The sequence below is a fragment of the Loxodonta africana genome, chromosome 25 (genome assembly GCF_030014295.1).
Source record: "Loxodonta africana isolate mLoxAfr1 chromosome 25, mLoxAfr1.hap2, whole genome shotgun sequence".
Classification (NCBI taxonomy): domain Eukaryota; kingdom Metazoa; phylum Chordata; class Mammalia; order Proboscidea; family Elephantidae; genus Loxodonta; species Loxodonta africana.
In genome coordinates, this window is record NC_087366.1 from 9,189,238 (window position 1) to 9,209,098 (window position 19,861).

General features: G+C 36.3%; 1 long non-coding RNA gene across 19 annotated transcripts in view; it reads left to right on the plus strand.

Annotated features, from left to right (window-relative positions):
• The window catches only part of LOC111750919 (uncharacterized), a 204,536-nt gene that overhangs the window by 54,564 nt on the left and 130,111 nt on the right, over positions 1–19,861 (plus strand). For 14 of the 19 annotated variants that reach the window (XR_010319351.1, XR_010319365.1, XR_010319366.1 and 11 more), the window contains one exon: positions 10,505–10,671. The exons of 3 other annotated variants lie outside the window; for them this stretch is intronic. This is a non-coding gene — a long non-coding RNA (uncharacterized LOC111750919). Of the gene's footprint in view, positions 1–2,041; positions 2,157–10,504; positions 10,672–19,861 lie in introns of all 19 variants that reach the window. 2 more of the 19 variants (XR_010319363.1, XR_010319361.1) reach the window with 1 other exon arrangement.

Below are 19,861 nucleotides of genomic sequence, written 5' to 3' on the forward strand. Positions count from 1 at the left end.
TGCAGTTGATTCAGACTCATAGCGACCCTGTAGGACAGAGTAGAACTGCCCCATAGAGTTTCCAAGGAGTGCCTGGTGGATTTTAACTGATAACCTTTTGGTTAGCAGCCATAGCTCTTAACCACTAGGCCACCAGGGTTTCCATTTTCACCATTATTATGTTTAAATTGACCTTCTTAATATTTGTATTGTATTTGTCCCATATCCTCTTTGTTTTATATTTTCTATAGTCTTGACTATGTTTTTGATTGATGAAGTATCTTCTATACCCTTTTAATCTCCACAATTTATTCGTTATATCTATCTCTTTTTTTCTTAAGTTTGTCTAAAAGAATTAATGTGCATTTTTACCTTACCACCATTCAATTTCAAATATTTTCATACTTCATCTATAAGACACAACAATATTCTTTCATATCCTAAATTCAGTCTTTGGTGCTAATTTTTTTTCCAAATGCAATATAAACAAATCCATTCTTATTATTTTACTAAATGGAATGTATGGCTAACTGCCTCCATGAGCAACTGCCTCCTTTGCCATGAGACCAGAAAAACTAGATGGTGCTTGACTATCATTACTGAACATTTTGGATCAAAGATTTTATAGAAGAATCATAATCAAAAGGGAGACAGTGCAGAACAGAATTTCAGATTCTCACGAATCCATACTTTCTGAAGCAATTCAGACCAGACAAACCCATGAGACTATTGCCCTCAGATAATCTTTAAACCTTAAACCAAAAATATCCCCAAGTCTTAAAACCAAAGAACAGTTTAGCCTAACTAGTAAAAAAGGGGAAACCCTGGTGGCATAGTGGTTAAGTGCTATGGCTGCTAACCAAAAGGTCAGCAGTTCGAATCCGCCAGGCGCTCCTTGGAAACTCTATGGGGCAGTTCTACTCTGTCCTATAGGATTGCTATGAGTCGGAATCGACTCTACGGCAGTGGGAGCAAAAAAGGTTTACTTTAAGTGTTGTGCTCTTTTAAGAACTATTTGTATGGGATCAAATTGAAAAAGCAAATTGAAAGATTAGATAGGAAACTAGGAAATTTAGGGGGCAGCAAGTTTATGTTAATTGGGGGGGATAATTCTGAAAAAGACTGTGAGAAAGGTTGTACAACTTGAAGAATGTAACTGATGTTACTGAATTGTACATGTGGAAATTATTGAATTGGTGTATGTTCTGCTGCGAATACTCTCAACAAAAAAAATAAATATTAAAAATAAATAAATAAAGGCATACATTATCACCAGAGGCTATTTCATACAGATAAATTTTTATAGAGAAGCAAATGTGAATTATGATATTTCCCTGTAAATATTAGAATCATGAATAAATGGATAGGATGTCTAAAGTCTGCTTCCAAATAATCCAGGGTGGAGGAAATGGGAGAATATAAATCAATCTCATGCTTGGCCATGAATTGTTCATTTTTAAAATGGGGTATTGGGTACATGTTGTTGTTGTTGTTTTTGTTATTACATGCTGTTGAGGTAGTTCCAACTCATAGCAGTCCTATGTACACCAGAATGAAACATTGCCTGGTCCTATATCATCCTCATGAGACAAAGTATAAAACCTATAATACGAAGCAAAAAGAGGGAAAAAAAGACTAAAATAATTCTTTGTCTTCTCCAACCAGTCTTTTCCATCTTCTTTTCAGCTCTTTTACTTCATTATTTCTTCCATTTGCTTTTGCTACTCAATGTTCAAAAGTAATTTTCTGAGTCTTTTCTGAAATCCATTTGGGCCTTTTCTACCTTTGTCTTTTTAATGACATTTTGCTACCCTCATGTGTGATGTCCCTGATGTTGTTCCACAACTCATCTGGTCTTTGGTCATTAGTGTTCAGCACATCAAATCTATTCTTGAAATGGTCTACAAATTCAGGTGGGATATGTTCAAGTTCATTTATTGGCTCTCATGAACTTCTTTTAATTTTCATGAGCTTCTACTTGAACTTGCATATGAGCAATTGGTAGTTCCCTGGCCTCGTTCTGACTGATAATATTGAGATTTTCCATCATCTCTTTCCACAGATGTTGTCAGTTTGATTCCTGTGTATTCCATTTGTCATACTGCAGTGGCTGGCCTGTTTCTGTGATGCTGAAAACAATGTCACTGGTATTTTAAATATCAGCAGGATCACCCATGGTGAGCAAGTTTCAGCAGAGCTTCCAGACTAAGACAGACTAAAAAGAAGAACCAGGCAGTCTACTTCTGAAATAACTGACCGGTGAAAACCTTATGAATAGCCATGGAAAGTTGTCTGATATAGTATCAGAAGATGAGCCCTCAGGTTGGAAGGTACTCAAAATACAACAAGGGAAGGGCTGTTTCCTCAGAGTGGAAAGCCAAACCAAACCTGTTCCCATCAAGTCAATTTTGACTCATAGCAGCCCTATAGAATAGAGTAGAACTGCCCCGTAGGGTTTCCAAGGAGTGACTGGTGGATTCAAACTGCTGACCTTTTGGCTAATAGCACAGGTCTTAACCACTGCACCACCAGAGTTGACCTTAATGACATGGATGGAGTAAAGCTTTCAGGACCTTCATCTGCTGATAAGATATGATTCAAAATGAAAAGAAACAGCTGTAAACATCCATTAGTAATTGGAATGTGGAATGTGCAAAGTATGAATCTAGGAAACTTGGAAGTTGTCAAAAATTAAATGGAACTCATAAAGATCAATATCCTAGGCATTTTTGAACTGAAATAGACTGATACTGGCCATTTTGAATCTTATAATCTTATGGTCTGATATGCAGGGAATGACAAATTAAAGAGGAATGACATCATCATCAAAAAAAAAAAAAGAAATTTGAAGATCTATCCTGAAGGACAAAGTTATCCCTTTGACGAAGTACAGTTTTCCTCTGGTATTATTTTCCTTCCTCAGGAAGGGCTTCTACTGACATTTTTGTTATTGCGCAAGTCTGCTGGCCATGAATTTTATCACTTTTTGTTTGTCTGGAAAAATCTTTACTTGGCTCTCATTTTTGAAAGGTATATTCTTTGGTAAAGAATTCTATTTTGATAGTTTCTTTCAAAGCATTGTCTTCTGGATTGCACAGTTTGTCATGAGAACTCTTTATTGTTTCTTCCCCTTTCTCTGACTATATTATCTTTTTTCCTATGGCTATGTTTAAGACTTTAATAAATTTGATTTTAATTTGCCTTCATATGATTTTCTTGTGTTTATTTTTCTTGGGTTCATAGATCTTCATGGATTTATGAGTTTATAGTTTTCATCAACATGAAAAAAGTTGACTATTATATTTAAAAAAAAATTTTTTTTGTCTCATTTTCCTTTCTTCTAAAATTTCAGTTACATGTGTATAAAATTTTTTGATATTCAGGCAAACAAAAATTGATAGTCCCACAGAGACTAGTTATTATTTTAGTCTTTTTTTTCCCTCTTTTTGCTTCATATTATAGGTTTTATACTTTGTCTCATGCTCACTGTTCTTTTCTTCAGCAGTGCCTATTCAATAGCTAATCCAATATAAACCAACCCATGCCTTCAAGTCAAATCTGACTCGTAGCGGCCCTATAGGATAGAGCAGGATTGCCCCATAGGTCTTCCAAGGAGTGCCTAGTGGATTCCAACTTTTTGGTTAGCAGCCAAACTGTTAATCACTATGCCACCAGTGTTTCCAATCCAATATAGTGCTGTTATTTAACTTTTCTAGAAATTCAATTTTTATGTCTTTCATTTATCTCCTCACTGTGTCCTTGTTCTCTTTTAAACACTGAACATAATTTTAATGATAGTATAATGTTATTTTCTGTTAATTCTCCAAAATTTATTACTGTTTGGGTGTTTTTTATATTGACTGGTACTTCTGGTAATGTTTTTCACCCTCGTCGAATATCTAAAAACATGTATTAGATGTTGGTATTGGTGTATTTTGTGTTGCTTAGTGTCTGGATTTTATTGTCTTTCTTTAAAGAGTATTTGTATTGGTAGGCAGTAAAGTTACATGTGGTTCAGTTTGATTCATTCATGTCTAGTTTATCTGCTTTGTTTTTGTAGGAATAAAACACCTTTTCTCTGTTATTTAACCTCACCACTAAAGGTCTTTCCTTTTGCGATTTCTACCAGCTCTTAAGTAATCAATGAAGAATATTGACTATGGCTGGTGTGATCTTAAAATACCCCCTAGTCTAGGTGAGGTCTGAGAATTATTAGGCTGACAGATCCCTTTAAGTTCTCTCTCTGACCTTGTAGCATTTTACCCCACATTAAAGGCCTTAGTATTCAGCAATACAAAAGCAGTCCACCTTGGTGATTTCTGAAACTTTTTTCTATCTATATACTGCCGTTTTTGAAGCATAGAAATTTCTAGTGACCTCAGATTGCCTGACATTTGATCTCTGTCTCAACTCAGAAATATTAATTGGAAATCTATATCTGCTCATTTGTCTAGAATGTGTTTCAAGGCAGAAAGTAACAGTAATTTTTTCCCTTCCAAATGGGATAAAATTGCCTATGGGTCAATTTCTGAAGAGTTATTACATATGAACTGTCCCTATATATTCTATGTTCTTGTTGTTGTCAGGTGCTGTCGAGTCAGTTCCGACTCATAGCAACCCTATGTACAACAGAACAAAACACTGCCCAGTCCTACACCATCCTCACAATCATTGTTTTACTTGAGCCCGTTGTCACAGCCACTGTGTCAATCCATCTTGTTGGGGATATTCCTCTTTTTTACTGACCCTCTGCTTTACCAAGCATGATGTCCTTTCCAGGGACTGATCTATCCCGATAACATGCCCAAAGTACATATGATATAGTCTAGCCATTCTTGCTTCTAAGGAGCATTCTGTCTGTACTTCTTCCAGGGCAGGTTTGTTCATTCTTTTGGTAGTTCGTGGTATATTCAATATTCTTCATCAACACCACGATTCCAAGGCATCAATTCTTATTCATTGTCTAGCTTTCACATGCATATGAGGTGACTGAAAACACCATGGCTTTGGTCAGGCCTGCCTTAGTCTTCAAGGTGACATCTCTGTTTTTCAACACTTTAAAGACATCTTTTGCAGCAGATTTACCCAATGCAATGTGTCTTTTAATTTCTTGACTGCTGCTTCCATGAGTTTTGATTGTAAATCCAAATAAAATGAAATCCTTGAAAATATCTATCTTTTCTCCTTTTATCATGATGTTAATTATTGGTCCAGTTGTGAGGATTTTTGTTTTCTTTATGTTGGGGTGCAATCCATACTGAAGTCTGTAGTCTTTGATCTTCATCAGTAAGCACTTGAAGTCCTCTTCACTTTCAGCAAGTAAGGTTGTGTCATTTGCATAACACGGGTTGTTAATGAGTCCTTCTCCAACCCTGATGCCCCGTTCTTCTTCATATAGTCCAGCTTCTTGGATTATTTGATCAGCATACAGATTGAATAAGTATGGGGAAAGGACACAACAGGGAGGGTAAATCTCTTCCCTATTACTCCCTAATTATGGGAACCCTAGGTTAACATTCTGAACTTACTTTTTTTTTTTTAACCAGTGCCATTAGTATCACATTATTTGTGAACATTTTACCAATTAGAAAATTGAAATTCAGAGAGATTAAGAAAATTTCCAAAGTTCAAAATGGTAAGAAGTTCTTAACCCAGAATTTCAAACTGTATGTGTTTTTACTTTATGTTCATATGAAATTCTATTATACTATATTGCTAATACCTTGATTAAAAAAAAATTGGCAGCTAGGCATTTACAAAAGTTGATATGGATCCATGTCTGACAGCTTTAGGTATGGGAAATACTCTGTCTGATTGGTTTACATGTGGAGCTATTAATGTGGGCCTGAAGCAGGTTGTATATAAGGAATTATCTTTTTAAGTTTAAATATTTTTAAGCCCAGTTAGTTTGCATAAGGATAAACAAAAAGCAAGGCAGACTGAGAAAGTTTTAGGGGCATAATGACTATTGCTGCTGAGTTACTCTTGTGGATTGAATTGTGTCCCCATAAAAGATATGTTGAAGTCCTAACCCCCAGTACCCGTGAATATGATCTTATTTGGTAACAAGGTCTTTGCAGATGTATCTAGTTAACATGAGGTAATACTGGAGTAGGGTGGGATATAATCCAGTATGACTAGCCTCATTATACAAAAAGGAATACGCACACAGAGAGATACAGAGAAAATGAGCCTCGTGAAGATGGAAGCAGAAATTGGGAGTTATGTTGCCACAAGTCCAGGACTGCCTGGGGCCGCGAGAATCTGGGAGAGACAAGGAAGGATTTTCTTCTAGAGCCTTCAGAGAGAACATAAAGACCCTGCTGACACATATTGAATTCTGACTTCTAGCATCCAGAACTGTTAGAGAACAAATTTCTGTTGTTTTAAACCATCTACTTTGTGATAATTTATTACAGAAGCCCTATGAAACCAATACAATGACTTTTAAGTGGTCCTGAATAAGCAAATCTATTATTCCCTATTTTGTTTGCACCCATACACCAAATCTACCTAATAGTTTTATCTGCTTGAGCAGCTTTTGCATATATTTCAATAGATATCACCCCAATCCTTGGGAGTCTCTCTCACTACTCTAATGCAATTTAGTCAAACTGGTCTTCTTTTGATTTCTCACATTCCCCAGGCTCACCCTCACCTGAGAACGTTTGCTCTTGTTCTTCACTCAGCATTCCCTCTTCTACCTCCAGATGCTTTCACATCTCAGTTTCTTACTTCCTTTGGATCTTAGCTCAAACATCATCCTCACCTCCAAGTTACACGATGACTGAACTTAGAATTACATCCTTTCACCCCAGTACTCTTTATTCTCCCTTTTCTTTTTTTCTCCATAGTACCTATTTCCCTTTGCTATGCTATTTTTTATGCTATAAAAAAAATAAATAAAATAAAATAATTTTTTATGCTATTATAGTTTACTTTTTAATTTGTATTTATTTTATATTTTTCTTTCTGTTTAATGTTAAAGTCACCTTCGTCTAAATATACCACCATATTGAGAGTTCTTAATTAAATTCTTAATACTGTGATATATTTAGACTATGGAGACTTTTTACCCTTTCTCATATTAGTTATCAGCACTCCCTTTTAATTTATGGAAAAGTATTTGTATGTACAGATTTTTGTCATAAATCCATTTATTGTTATTTTTAAAAATCATTTCTAGTAAATATTCTCAACACAGCATGAGAGCAAACACATTTATATTCTCATTTTTAATGGCCTATTTTTTTTTAATGAATTGGTATATCATCTCAATCTACAGATTATTTTCAAACTTCATAGCTTATTTGTGGAAACTGAGTTTCTCAGATATGAGAAAAGTTTTTACTTGACCAAATATTTTTTATGTATGTGACTTAATTAGCCACTTACTTAATTTTTTTTTTCTGATTTACTTGCATTTTTGGATTACTTTCCTCATATGAATGTAATGGGATTCATCATGATAAAATCATAATCATAATAAATAGTGTCTTTTTAAATATTGTCACCTTCTGGTGCTTTATAGATGTTACATTTTATTCTCACAACAAGCTGCAAATTAGATATGATCATCACTAGTTTTGCAAAAGAAAGGCCTGGCAAACTGCTTCTGTAAAAACTACAGCCAGGGAAACCCAGAAAGCAGGCCTATTCTGTGACACATGCAGCTGCCATGAGTTGGGGGCCAACTCCATGGCAGCCAACAACAACAAACTATAGGAGCGAGGAAACTAAAACTTAGAAAAGCCAAATGACTTTAGCAAAGCTGCATAATTCATAAATAAAATGTTTGGCTGCAAAGTTTGTACTATACTTGCCTTTCAGTTTCTTCAGAAAACATTTGCTCTCTCTGTTGATATAGCTGACAATGAAGTTACTGCAGAGCTTTATTTGTACAGTTTCTAAGGACTATTGTGAAAATGATACCCTGAGGAAAAGTTTTCGTAGTCATTTAACTGTTTTACCCTTTGGAGTTTCGTCTCAAAAAATAACGAAGTTTGCAAAGTTAAAGAATTGTTCTCTGTTCCGTATCTCTAGAGCATCAAACAGTGTTAGGTGTATTGACCTTAGTATACCATATATAAAAAAAAAAAAAAAGGTAATAATAATTAAATTAATAACAGTGTATGCTATGTTCATATTATAAATGTTTGGGAGTACATAAAATCAGTCTCACTTTTAGGTTGTAATTTTATCAATGATAGAATTGGTAATGGATGTGAAATTATATATTAAGAGTGGAAGAGATGACAGTTAAAATCATTGTTTCTGCTGAAATTTAGTTTTGCTTAAATCAAGGTTAGTTTTAGTTAAACAGATTGCGATGAGCTAGTTTGGAGTTTCTGCCACCCTGATTTGATGATTGAGCCCAAGCTGGCATTTGTGACATTCATCTTTACCTTCTCTAGAGGGTTATGAGTATCATTCAGTAGTATACATGCACTAAGCTAAATGATATTTAAATCTTCAGTACATGAAACAAGTTGGCATAATTAATGCTATTAGACTGATGTGAATTGATGTGAAAATTTTCTCTCTCTTATAGATAGAAGCCTTAATAACGCTATTAAGTACAGTTGGTGACCTAGGATGTATCTTTTTCAAATTCATATTTTATGAACACTTGCCTAAAAAAAAAAAAAAAAATTTTTTTCTTTACTGCCTAGAAAGGCTTCAGAATTTTAATGCAACTCCATGCCTGATGATACAACTTTCATTTCTAGGTTTCACATTAGGGGCAAATGCCCTCTGTAGGGTAATCGCATATGTTGTCTATTGTAGGGAGGGAGAGAATGATACAGGCAGAGATAATTAAACATCTAATGCCAGGAAATGGAGATGATTTTACACAATCAAAAATACATCACACTTGGAAGATTTTAATTAGAAACTTATGTTAGATATTTTGAAAATCCCAAAAGCAGGCAAGTTAAGATTACATTCAAAGCAAATACATGTGACAGGTTGGCATTTTCATTCTCCTGCTTTAAGCAAGAAAAATGTCATCCAAGATTTCTCACCTCAACATAAACGTCAATATAAAATACAATTCAAATACTGTCATTTCTTGAAGATTTTCAATTATTTTCAGGTGAGGAGAGGTTAAAGGTTTTCTTCTTGGTACTCTGTCCCAAATAGCTCATACTCTTCCTCTCCTGAAAAATAGAAAGAGAAAATACCTAACTTTCTCAAAGTAGTTGAGAGAAAAAAATGAATAGAGAGGAAGACTATGAGAGTGAGAAAGCAAGGGAAGAAGATCAAAGAGAAAGAGGTGCATTGAGAGGATAGACAGAGAAAGGCATGGCAGGCTGAAGGAAGAGAGGCAGGTAAAGATAAATGAAAAGGAAATAGGGGAAGAAAGCCTTAAAGGAAAAGAAAAGAGAATAGCAATGAAGAGGAAAAAAAGTTTAAAAAAAAGGATTGTTGGGATTTGGGGTTATAAAGAATTTTTAAATGAGTTAAAATGAATCAAAAGTATTTCTAAACTGGGTTGGATAGACAATAATTAGTGACTAAGTAAATTAAAATTATATATGCTTTTATGGTCAGAAAACTATGAGCAACAAAATATAGTAAAATATAAACTCATTTTATGTAAACTGTTCTCATTTTGTAAATTATTTTTCAATGTGCCATTATCAGTGCTCTATTTTCCCTCCTTTGACATTCTCATTTCTTAATGTAACTTATTTAATTAGTTTGAAGAACAATGAAACATTTATAGTATCCACCTTACATCTGAGAGGAAGGATTAAGCAACTAGAATTTCAAACAAAACTAGTTTTGAGCCCATTCCTTGAAATGGATCCTGTTTGGTTGAAATGAGTAAAGTAAGGTTAATGCTACATTCTTTTAATTTTCTCGGCTTGGTTCCTTCACTTTTTTCAAGGGTTATTTGTACATCTGGTGTACTGCAGTCTCCTGTATTATCTTTCTAATTTACATGAATTATAATCAATACTTTGTCAAGGAAAAAAAAAATATGACTTTGAATTGGTGGCAAGTTGTAAAAAAAAAAAAAAAACTTTTTTTTTTGTAGGTATGAAAAATTAAGCTGTAGATGTGATGAAAAAGATTCTTATTTGTTATGTGTCACTAAAAGATGTAACCAAGATAGATCGCTAGAGTCGAGTATCCCTAAGTTCTACTAACCAGTAAACCAGGTGCCCTCCAGTCAATGCTGACTCATGGTGACTCCATGTGTTTCAGATTAGAACTGCGCTTCATAGAGTTTTCAATGGCTGTGATCTTTCGGAAATAGATCACCAGGCCTTTTTTCCAAGATGCCTCTGGGCAGATTCGAACCACCAACATTTCAGTTAGTAACTGAGGCTTAACTGTTTAAACCCTCAGGGATCCTCTAAATTCATGTAGCTTATCTATAATCACTGAAAATTCCCAATGGAAGGGCCATACAAAGGAAATCAATGTGTTTTTTATTTTATTTTTTAACAAGGGGCTCATGGTAATTAAAAACAAAACTCATTTTTCCACCTGATTCTCTTCCCTGATAACCCAGTTTGGTTCATTAAAAAAAGTATAAGGTTGAAGGGCAGTGCAAGATGGCAAAAGAGCGGACTCTCCCATCAACTGCCCCGGCAAGTAACCCACCGAACAACGAATAAGAACAAGCACCGACTGAAATCTCAGAATTCCAGAGACCAGCAAGGAATATAGAGATTTCCGGTGAGTCTAGAAGTGGGGGAGAGGAGGAACGGGATCACCTCAGAAACTGAGAGATCCTATCCGCTAACATCGGGAGTGCTTGCTCATTGCAGCCGTTTTGGAACAGGACTGGGTAACAGCCCAAACAGGGAATGCAGAAAATGAACTTATTTGAGGAAGCTTGAGCTGGATTTTTTTTTTTAAGGTGGCGCAAACTGTGAGACTTCACAGGCTGTTCAGGTGAGAAGGGTGAAGGAAGACCATAACACTGCTTGAAAGTGTTGTTGAACCTCGCTGAGGCCCCCAATGACTGGCACTAGGCACAAAAGAAATGACCCCAGCGGGTTACCGTGGGTAGTGGGTGTGCCTGAGCAGGGTCACCCGTAAGGGAAAGACAAAAAGATTCCTCACAGTTGCCACACTGAAGTCGTTCCCCACAACGCACATCAGTGAATGCATCCAGTGAGACACCCTCTCCTGTGTATGCTGTTGAATTCCAGAGACTAAGCATGCGTAGCACCTGAACCCTGATGGCATAGTGATTAAGAGTTTGGCTGCTAACCAAAAGGTCACCAGTTCATAATCCACCAGGTACTCTTTGGAAACCCTATGGAGCAGTTTTACCCTGCCCTATAGGGTCACTAAGAGCCGGAATCGACAGGACGGTATCGGGCTTGTTTTTTTGTTGCTTTTTCCATGTGTATTGTCCTTGATGTCATTTCACAAGTCGTCTGGTCTTTGGTCATTAGTGTTCTATGTGTCTAACCTATTCTTGAGATGGTCTCTAAATTCAGGCGGGAGATACTCAAGGTCTTACTTTGGCTCTTGTGGGCTTTTCTAATTTTCTTCAACTTCAGTTTCCACTTGAACTTGCATATGATCAGTTGATGGTCTGTTCCACAGTCAGCCCCTGGCCTTGTTCTGACTGATGACATTGAGCTTTTCCATCACCTCTCTCCACAGATGTAGTTGATTTGATTCCTATATATTCCATCTGGGGAGGTCAATGTGTAAAGTTACCGTTTATGTTGTTGAAAAAAGTGTATTTGCAATGAAATGAAGTAGTCATTGGTCTTGCAAAATTCTATCATATGGTCTGTGGCGTCATTTCTGCCACCAAGGCCATTATTTTCCAACTACCAATCCTTCTTTGTTTCCAACTTCCTCATTTCAATCACCAGTAATTATCAATGCTTCTGGAGTGCATGTTTAACTAATTTCAGACTGCAGAAGTTGGTAAATATCATCAGTTTCTTCATCTTTGGCATTAGTGTTTGGTGGGTAAATTTGAATAATAGTTGTATTAACTGGCCTTGCAACCTGAGGGACTCATATTCCAGCATTATATCAATATGTTCTGCTGCTATTCATAATGTTTTCACTGGCCACTTTTTTCAGAAATAGACTGCCAGGTCCTTCTTCCTAGTGTCTTAGTCTGGAAGCTTAGCTGAAACCTGTCCAACGAGGGTGATCATGCCGATATTTGAAATACCAGTAGAAAAGTTTCCAATATCACAGCAACACGCGAACCACCACAATACAACAAATTGACAGACACGTGGTGGTGATAAAATATTAGGGGCTCCAAATCGGTCACCGCTTCTGGAAAGATGGGTTGCAGTTTTTGCAGCTTGTCATTCTTAGTGAGGTAGGGCCTTTGTTTGGGCCTAAACGTAGCTTAAAGGCTTGCTGCTGTTGTCTGTGGTTCATGCGCCTATTAGTCAAATGGTCTGGAAGGATAATATCTAGGAAACAGATAATTTTGTCTTTTTTTTAAGTAAAGTGGTGCTCAAATTTTACATATTACATAAATATCCTCACCTTATTCTGGGTCCATTCTAGAGATCTGTTCTATTACATCTTACCAAACATTCTTGTCAATGATTTTCCAAATTCGTATCTCCCTTTTCTCTGAATATCTAGCCAAACTATTAATTCAAAGTACATTAGTTAGTGATGACGTTTCCTTCCAGAAACAGTGGACAGTAACTTATACTGTACAATGTCCTGCCCAAGGGCAGGATCTCCCTATTTGTCTTTTTCACAGTCATTCATAATCTCCTCTAACAGTTCATCAGACCATTACTGGCTGGTTCAACACATCATGATATACCTGGACTACTACTGAGCAATCAGTTCAGGTTATGTTCTCCATAACTACAGAAGACTAGAATTCAGATAGCACCTTTCAGATTTATAGAGTGTACAACATGTGCCACTACACTTGATATCCTTGTAAATATCATTCGTAAACTGGTTACGTTTTTCTTTTTATTCACCTCCACATAGGGAGCTTACCTTGGAGCCACAGATACAGATGGAGGGAAAGGTTTCACTAAGGTGTGAATATGCATGTGGAGAATGGGAGCCACCTGCTCCTGCAACTTTTTATGTGCCTTTGGGCCTCCTCACCCTACCAGCCAAGAACTGATTATAACATTCAAACCAATAATGGATAGTGGCTAACATGCTAAATCAATTTGACTAGATTAATCAGACAATACTAAGTTCATGAAAGGAATCTCATCTTGTCTGGTTACCTGACATCTCAGAATCAGGTTTTAAGCCTCTTTTTTTTTTTTTTCAAGGGCCAAGGGCCAAGGGCCACTTCTCAGAGGGTAAGCATTAACTTACTCAAGAGGGCATAGCTTTTCTACAAAATTCTATGGATTATTGTGCATATTGAGTGTATAACCTCATAGACATTTTAAGCTTTAGCAAGGTCATAAATGGTTGTATTGCTTATACTTAAGCCTGGACCCACAAAGCAGAGTCTCTTGCTTTTAGTCCCACTCAAAATAGGCAACAACATGTGAGGTCACCTAGTCAGAGAGTTGAAGCACACACCCAAAAGTGATTTAGGGTTTTCCAAAGTCTGGAGATCCAACATTATAATTTATTTCATAGGTAGTGGTGCAGGGGACAACTTGCACTTATTTTAAAAGGAAATAACTGGACATACTTCAGTCCACGATGGCTGTTTTATTTTCCTATAATTTAACTCATATTTTATTCACATATCTATATTTCAAACTATTTATAGTATAAAGCCTTGATCTAGGATCTTTTTACTTCCTAAACTTAGACCCTACCAGCATAAAGTCACCAATGAAATAGATCAAATAATGTTTCATGCACGCTTCAGTCTGAATCTGACCCAATGCTGCTGAATTGGTGTATTGAAGACTTATGACCTCAAAATATTGCTCTTCTTTTCATCTGTTTTAGGGAAATAATACTTCTAGCCTTTATGCTGTATAAAAGGTAAAAAGCACTATATTAAATTGTGGTATCCGGTAAGGAAACCACATATACGATAATATGTATAATTAGAAAAATTACAGTAAATCCCTTTTTCCTCTCCAAGAACTATCTGCCTTGCATCAGGTCAATTAGGAAAGTTAAATGAAAGTAAGGAAGACCATGCCTGCATTTTTTTTACATATATTTGATAGTGACACTAATTGGTACTTTTTTTTTTCCATAAATATGATCATTTGCTATTTGATTTGCTGTTTTATAGGGAGAAGATGATATGCTTCCTCTGGTCCTTCTTTCTATCATCACATATACTTCACAAATTAGAAAGCTATTGTGGAGATCATAAATGAAACTAAACAGTTTTATTTTGGTTATGTAATCAGGGACTCAGGGTATAACCACTGAATAGATTTAGACTCCTCTTCAGCTTAACATGAAATAGATTTTGATCAAAATTCTGTTATCATGAAACATCTATAAATCTTACCTTGACTGATGACACCAGTAGAATTTTTGAGATCTAGGGATTGTTAGTCAGAGCCAATACTTAGGAATCCCCAAATTATTTGAGTATTCATTCCCCTAGTTAACTGTTGATATTTTGGATGACTTTAGATCCCTTTAGAGAAGGGTAAGAGGAAGACTTTCAGAGTATACTTGTAAAGTAATTGTAAGCTTCTTCTTAAATAGCGTCCAACCTCTATTTCGTTGAAAGGGGCTCAGATTATGTGACCTGACTTAGGATTTGGATTTGAATGAAGAGTGTGATTTATAATATTTGCTTCTGTTAGGATCCTGTTTAATAAACTGGATGTTTTCTCTCTTGCAGGAATCTAGTGGAAGCTTATTAGGCTATCTCTAGATTTTTGTCCTAGGAATACTATGGTCAATTATTTACCGCGTGGAGAAGCAGAACACCTGCTTTTACTTATTTATCCGAATGAGTTTTTATCTGTAATTACATACTAAAACCTATCTTCCCTGCTCAGATATGTTTATATTCTGCCCAGATCAGATTTCTAGTACTGTCACATCTATGCAATTTATATTTGACTCCTCTGGAAGAAAGAATCACTTTCTTATTAGGGATACTCCATAGGGTAGAAATATTAGATATTTTACTCTGGTCATAGGTGCATCAGATGTGTTCTTTTTAAGCCATTTCAAGCATAAAATCATAATACTTTCACATTACCTTGGTGAAAAGCCTTATAAAATTTCCACCCTTCATAAAACTCACAGTTAGTGGAAAGCCAAGGGAAGCACTTTTACTCCTGATGCTGAATTGCTGTTTTGCTCTCTACTGAACTAACATGGAACCCCTAGTGGCAGAACCTATGATTAAGCACTTGGGATTTACTGGCTTAATTGCTATGAACCCCCTAGATCCATCTGCAGTAACGTTTAGTCCCCTTTCTTCATGCCTCTGATATCTTGTGTTTGCTTTTTCCTCTGGCTGTCCTCTGCATCACAGTAAAAGAAGCCAGCATCTTAATTGTATTAGTATTACCCAGTATTTGTCTAGTAATCTAATATGTGATAATACAATAAATCCTCTTCAAACTTCTAAAGTGGGGGAACAAGGGGAGGCAGCAGCGGAGAAAGGAGACCCAGATGAAGAATTAATTCTCTAAATTCAGGTTCCAGCTCTGCTTTCTAATAGCTTTGTTATCTCACACACATAATTTAACCCCTCTGATTCTCCAGCAATACCTCTTTTACTGGCCCTTTGTGGGAAATAAATGAGACAGTATTTGTTAAGTCTAACAAAGAGAATATGCTTTGTAAATTATAAATCACTATAAAATATGATAATTTTTGTACAGCACAGATTGATTTTTGTGTCTTGGAGTTTATTGGAAAAGTTTATTTTCTGCAAGATAACTGTTTTATAATAACCTTCTGCTACTAACATAACAAACAATACATATTTCCTTTTACTTACCTGGCAGAGGCAAATCACCAAATATCTCAAGTGAAAGCACTTTCAATTTAATGTATTTGATTTATCTTATCCTTATCTAACACTGCTTGACTTTTGAATCCTTAATAATCTTTCATTTTCAGATTAAATATGAGAAGAAATTATGTTATTGTTTAAGAAAGAATTGCAGAAACAAAAATAATATTAAATGCTTGTTTTACTTGTATTCCTTTATATGCAATGAATAATCTTTTTTTTTTTTGCAAGTATTATTGAGTCATTCCAAATGAAGTACATGCCTTTGCTATGTACCTACTTGCTTCGCAAAGTTGGTTTGTTACTGTTTTAGTCATCTAGTGTCATTATAGCAGAAATACCACAAATGGATGGCTTTAACAAACAGAAATTTATTCTCTCATAGTCTAGTAGTTTACGAGTCCAAATTCAGGGCATCAGCTCCAGGGGAAGGCTTTCTGTCTCTACTGGCTCTGGAGGAAAGTCCTTGTCTTCAATCTTCCCTTGGTCGAGGAGCTTCTCAGGTGCAAGGACCCCAGGTCCAAGGGATACGCTCTGCTCCAGGTGCTGCTTTCTTGGTTATAGGAGATCCGCAAGTCTCTGCTTGCTTCCTTTTCCTTTTACCTCTTGATAAAAGGTGGTGCAGGCCACACCCCAGGGAAACTCCCTTTACACTGGCTTGGGGAGTTGACCTGAGGCTTAGGGTGGTGTTACAATCCCACCCTAATGCTCTTAACATAAAATTAAAATCACAAAATGGAGGACAGCCACACAATACTGGGAATCACGGTCTAGCCAAGTTGACACATATTTTTGCGGGGGACACAATTCGATCCATGACAGTTACCATTAACCATTCATACCAAACTGGACAATATACTTGTTCAAATTAGATATTTCCTGTAAAAAATGTGTTTGTCTCATACTAAAATAAATTTAAAATAACAATCATTTATGTGATAAAATGCATACAATTCCATTCTACTTCTTTGTTTAATAAACACCATTTTTATTTGAAAGTGACCTCAAAAAGAAATAATAAGCATCAGTTGTCTTTAAAAAATGCCATTGTTGACAACCTAGAGACATATTTGTCTTTGGTGAATTTTAAGTATATGTTTAAAAACACAAATACACATCTATTGACAGATGCATTAAAGCATTCAGATATGAGTCATATGCGTAGTAGACACTATTATATATTCAAGATTCCCAACCTCTTCCATTGGCCTAGAATAAGAGCATTGACTCAGAATCATCAGGGATGAGGTTGCCCTACATGGCTTTAAGATAATCTCCCTCCTAAGCGCTTGGTTCAGAAACCAGGCCTAAGCCAATATTTGATTGTTTGCACTTGACAAACAGGAATTGATACAAAGCCCAATTCATATCAATAAGACCTCATAAAAGATGACGTAATTGTAGCCAAGGAGTTACTAGATGGCACAAACTGTAAAGCGCTTAACTACTAGCCAAAAGGTTGGTGGTTCAAACCCATCCAGAGATGTCTTGGAAGACAAGCCTGGTGATCTGTTTCCAAAAGGTCATGGCCTTGAAAACTCTACAGAGCAGTTTTACTCTGCTCACATGGAGTTGCCATGAGTCAGAATCAACTGACAGCAAATAACAACAACAATTGTTGCCACCTAGAATAACTAGATTCAACAGTAGCATATATTCCTTGTCACAACTCCAGTTCTATTATCAGTGATTTTCCTTATTGTTAAAAAATGCTTAATGTAGGTTTTCTTCTCTAAATTAAGTCAAAAGTTTCCAAACTGATGCAGTTTGTCACAAGTGAATTGAAATGCAATAAGAGTGAAGAAATGTCTTTCAGTATTAACTGAAACAAATATAGATCCAAGAATAACTGAGTGAAAATAACTGAGTGAAATCAGTCAATTGCAAAAGAACAAATATTGTATGAGACCACTATTATAAGAACTCCAGATAAAGTTTAAACAGAGAAGAAAATATTCTTTGATGGTTATGAGAGCACGGAGGGAGGGAGGGAGGGAGGGAGGTTTTCACTAATTAGATAGTAGATAAAAACTATTTTAGGTGAAGGGAAAGACAACACACAATACAGGGGAGGTCAGCACAACTGGACTAAGCCAGAAGCAAAGAAGTTTCCTGAATAAACTGAATGCTTCGAAGTCCAGTGTAGCAGGGGCGGGGGTTTGGGGACCATGGTTTCAGGGGACATCTAAGTCAATTGGCATAATAAAATCTATTAAGAAAACATTCTGCGTCCCACTTTGGAGAGTAGTGTCTGGGGTCTTAAATGCTAGCAAGCAGCCATCTAAGATGCATCAATTGGTCTCAACCCACCTGGAGCAAAGGAAAATGAAGAACACCAAAGACTCAAGGTAATTATGAGCCCAAGAGACAGAAAGGGCCACATAAACCAGAGACCACAGAGCCTGAGACCAGAAGAACTAGAATGGTGCCTGGCTACAACCGATGACTGCCCTGAGAGAGAACACAAGAACCTCTGAGGGATCAGGAGAGCAGTGGGATGCAGAACCCAAATTCTCATAAAAAGACCAGACTTAATGGTCTGACTGAGACTAGAAGGACCCCAGAGATCATGGTGCCCAGATCTTCTGTTAGCCCAAGACAGAAACCATTCCCAAAGCCAACTCTTCAGACAGCTATTGGACTGGACTGTGGGGTAGAGAATGATACTGGTGAAGAATGAGCTTCTTGGATGAAGTAGACACATGAGACTATGTGGGCAGCTCCTGTCAGGAGAAGAGATCAAAGGGCAGAGGTGGTCAGAAGCTGGCCAAATAGACACAAAAATAGAGAGTGGAGGGAAGCAGTGGTGCTGTCTCACTAGAGGGAGAGCAGCTAGGAGTATATAGCAAGGTGTATATAAATTTTTGTATGAGATACTGAGTTGGTTTGTAAACTTTCACTTAAAGCGCAATAATAATAATAATAATAAATCAGTTGGATTCCTATACACCAATAAAGAGAACAACAAAAAGGAAATCAGGAAAATAATACCACTTATAATATCCCCTAAAAAAAAAAAAAAATACTTAGGAATAAATCTAACCAGGGATGTAAAAGACCTATACAAAGCAAACTACAAAACACTACTGCAAGAAACCAAAAGAGATCTCCATAAAGGGAAAAACATAGCATGCTCATGGATAGATAGACTCAACTTTGTGAAAATGACAATTCCACCCAAAACAATCTACAGTGTGATGCAATCCTAATCCAAATACCAACAATATTCTTTAAAGAGATGGAGAAGCTAGTCATTAACTTTTAAGAATCCCTGGATAAGTAAAGCACTATTGAAGAAGAAGAATAAAGTAGGACTCATACTACCTGACCTACTATACAGCTACAGTAGTCAAAACAGCCTGGTACTGGTACAACAACAGATACATTGACCAATGGAACAGAATTGAGAACGCAGATGTAAATCCATACACCTAAGGTCACCTGATCATCGACAAGGGCCCAAAGTCCATCAAATAGGAAAAAGACAGACTTTTAACAAATAGCGCTGGCAAAATTGGATGTCCATCTGCAAAAAAAAATGAAAGACAACTCATACTTCACACCATACACAAAAACTAATTCAAAATGGATCAAAGACCTAAATATAAAACCCCAAACTAGAAAGATCGTAGAAGAAAAAACTGGATCACAGCTAGAGGCCTTAATACATGGCATTAACAGGATACAAACCATAACTAACAACTCCAGAAGATAAGCTAGAAACTGGGATCTTCTAAAAATTAAAAATTATCCTCATCAAAAGACTTCACCAAAAGAGTAAAAAGAGAACCTACAGAATGGGGGGAAAAAATTGGCTATTACATATCTGACAAAGTTCTAATCTCTAAAATCTACAGGAAAATCCAACGCTTCTATGACAAAAAGACAAATAGTCCAATTAAAAAATGGGCAAAGGAAATGAACACGTCACCAAAGAAGACATTCAAGTGGCTAACAGACACATGAGGAAATACTGGCAATCACCAGCCA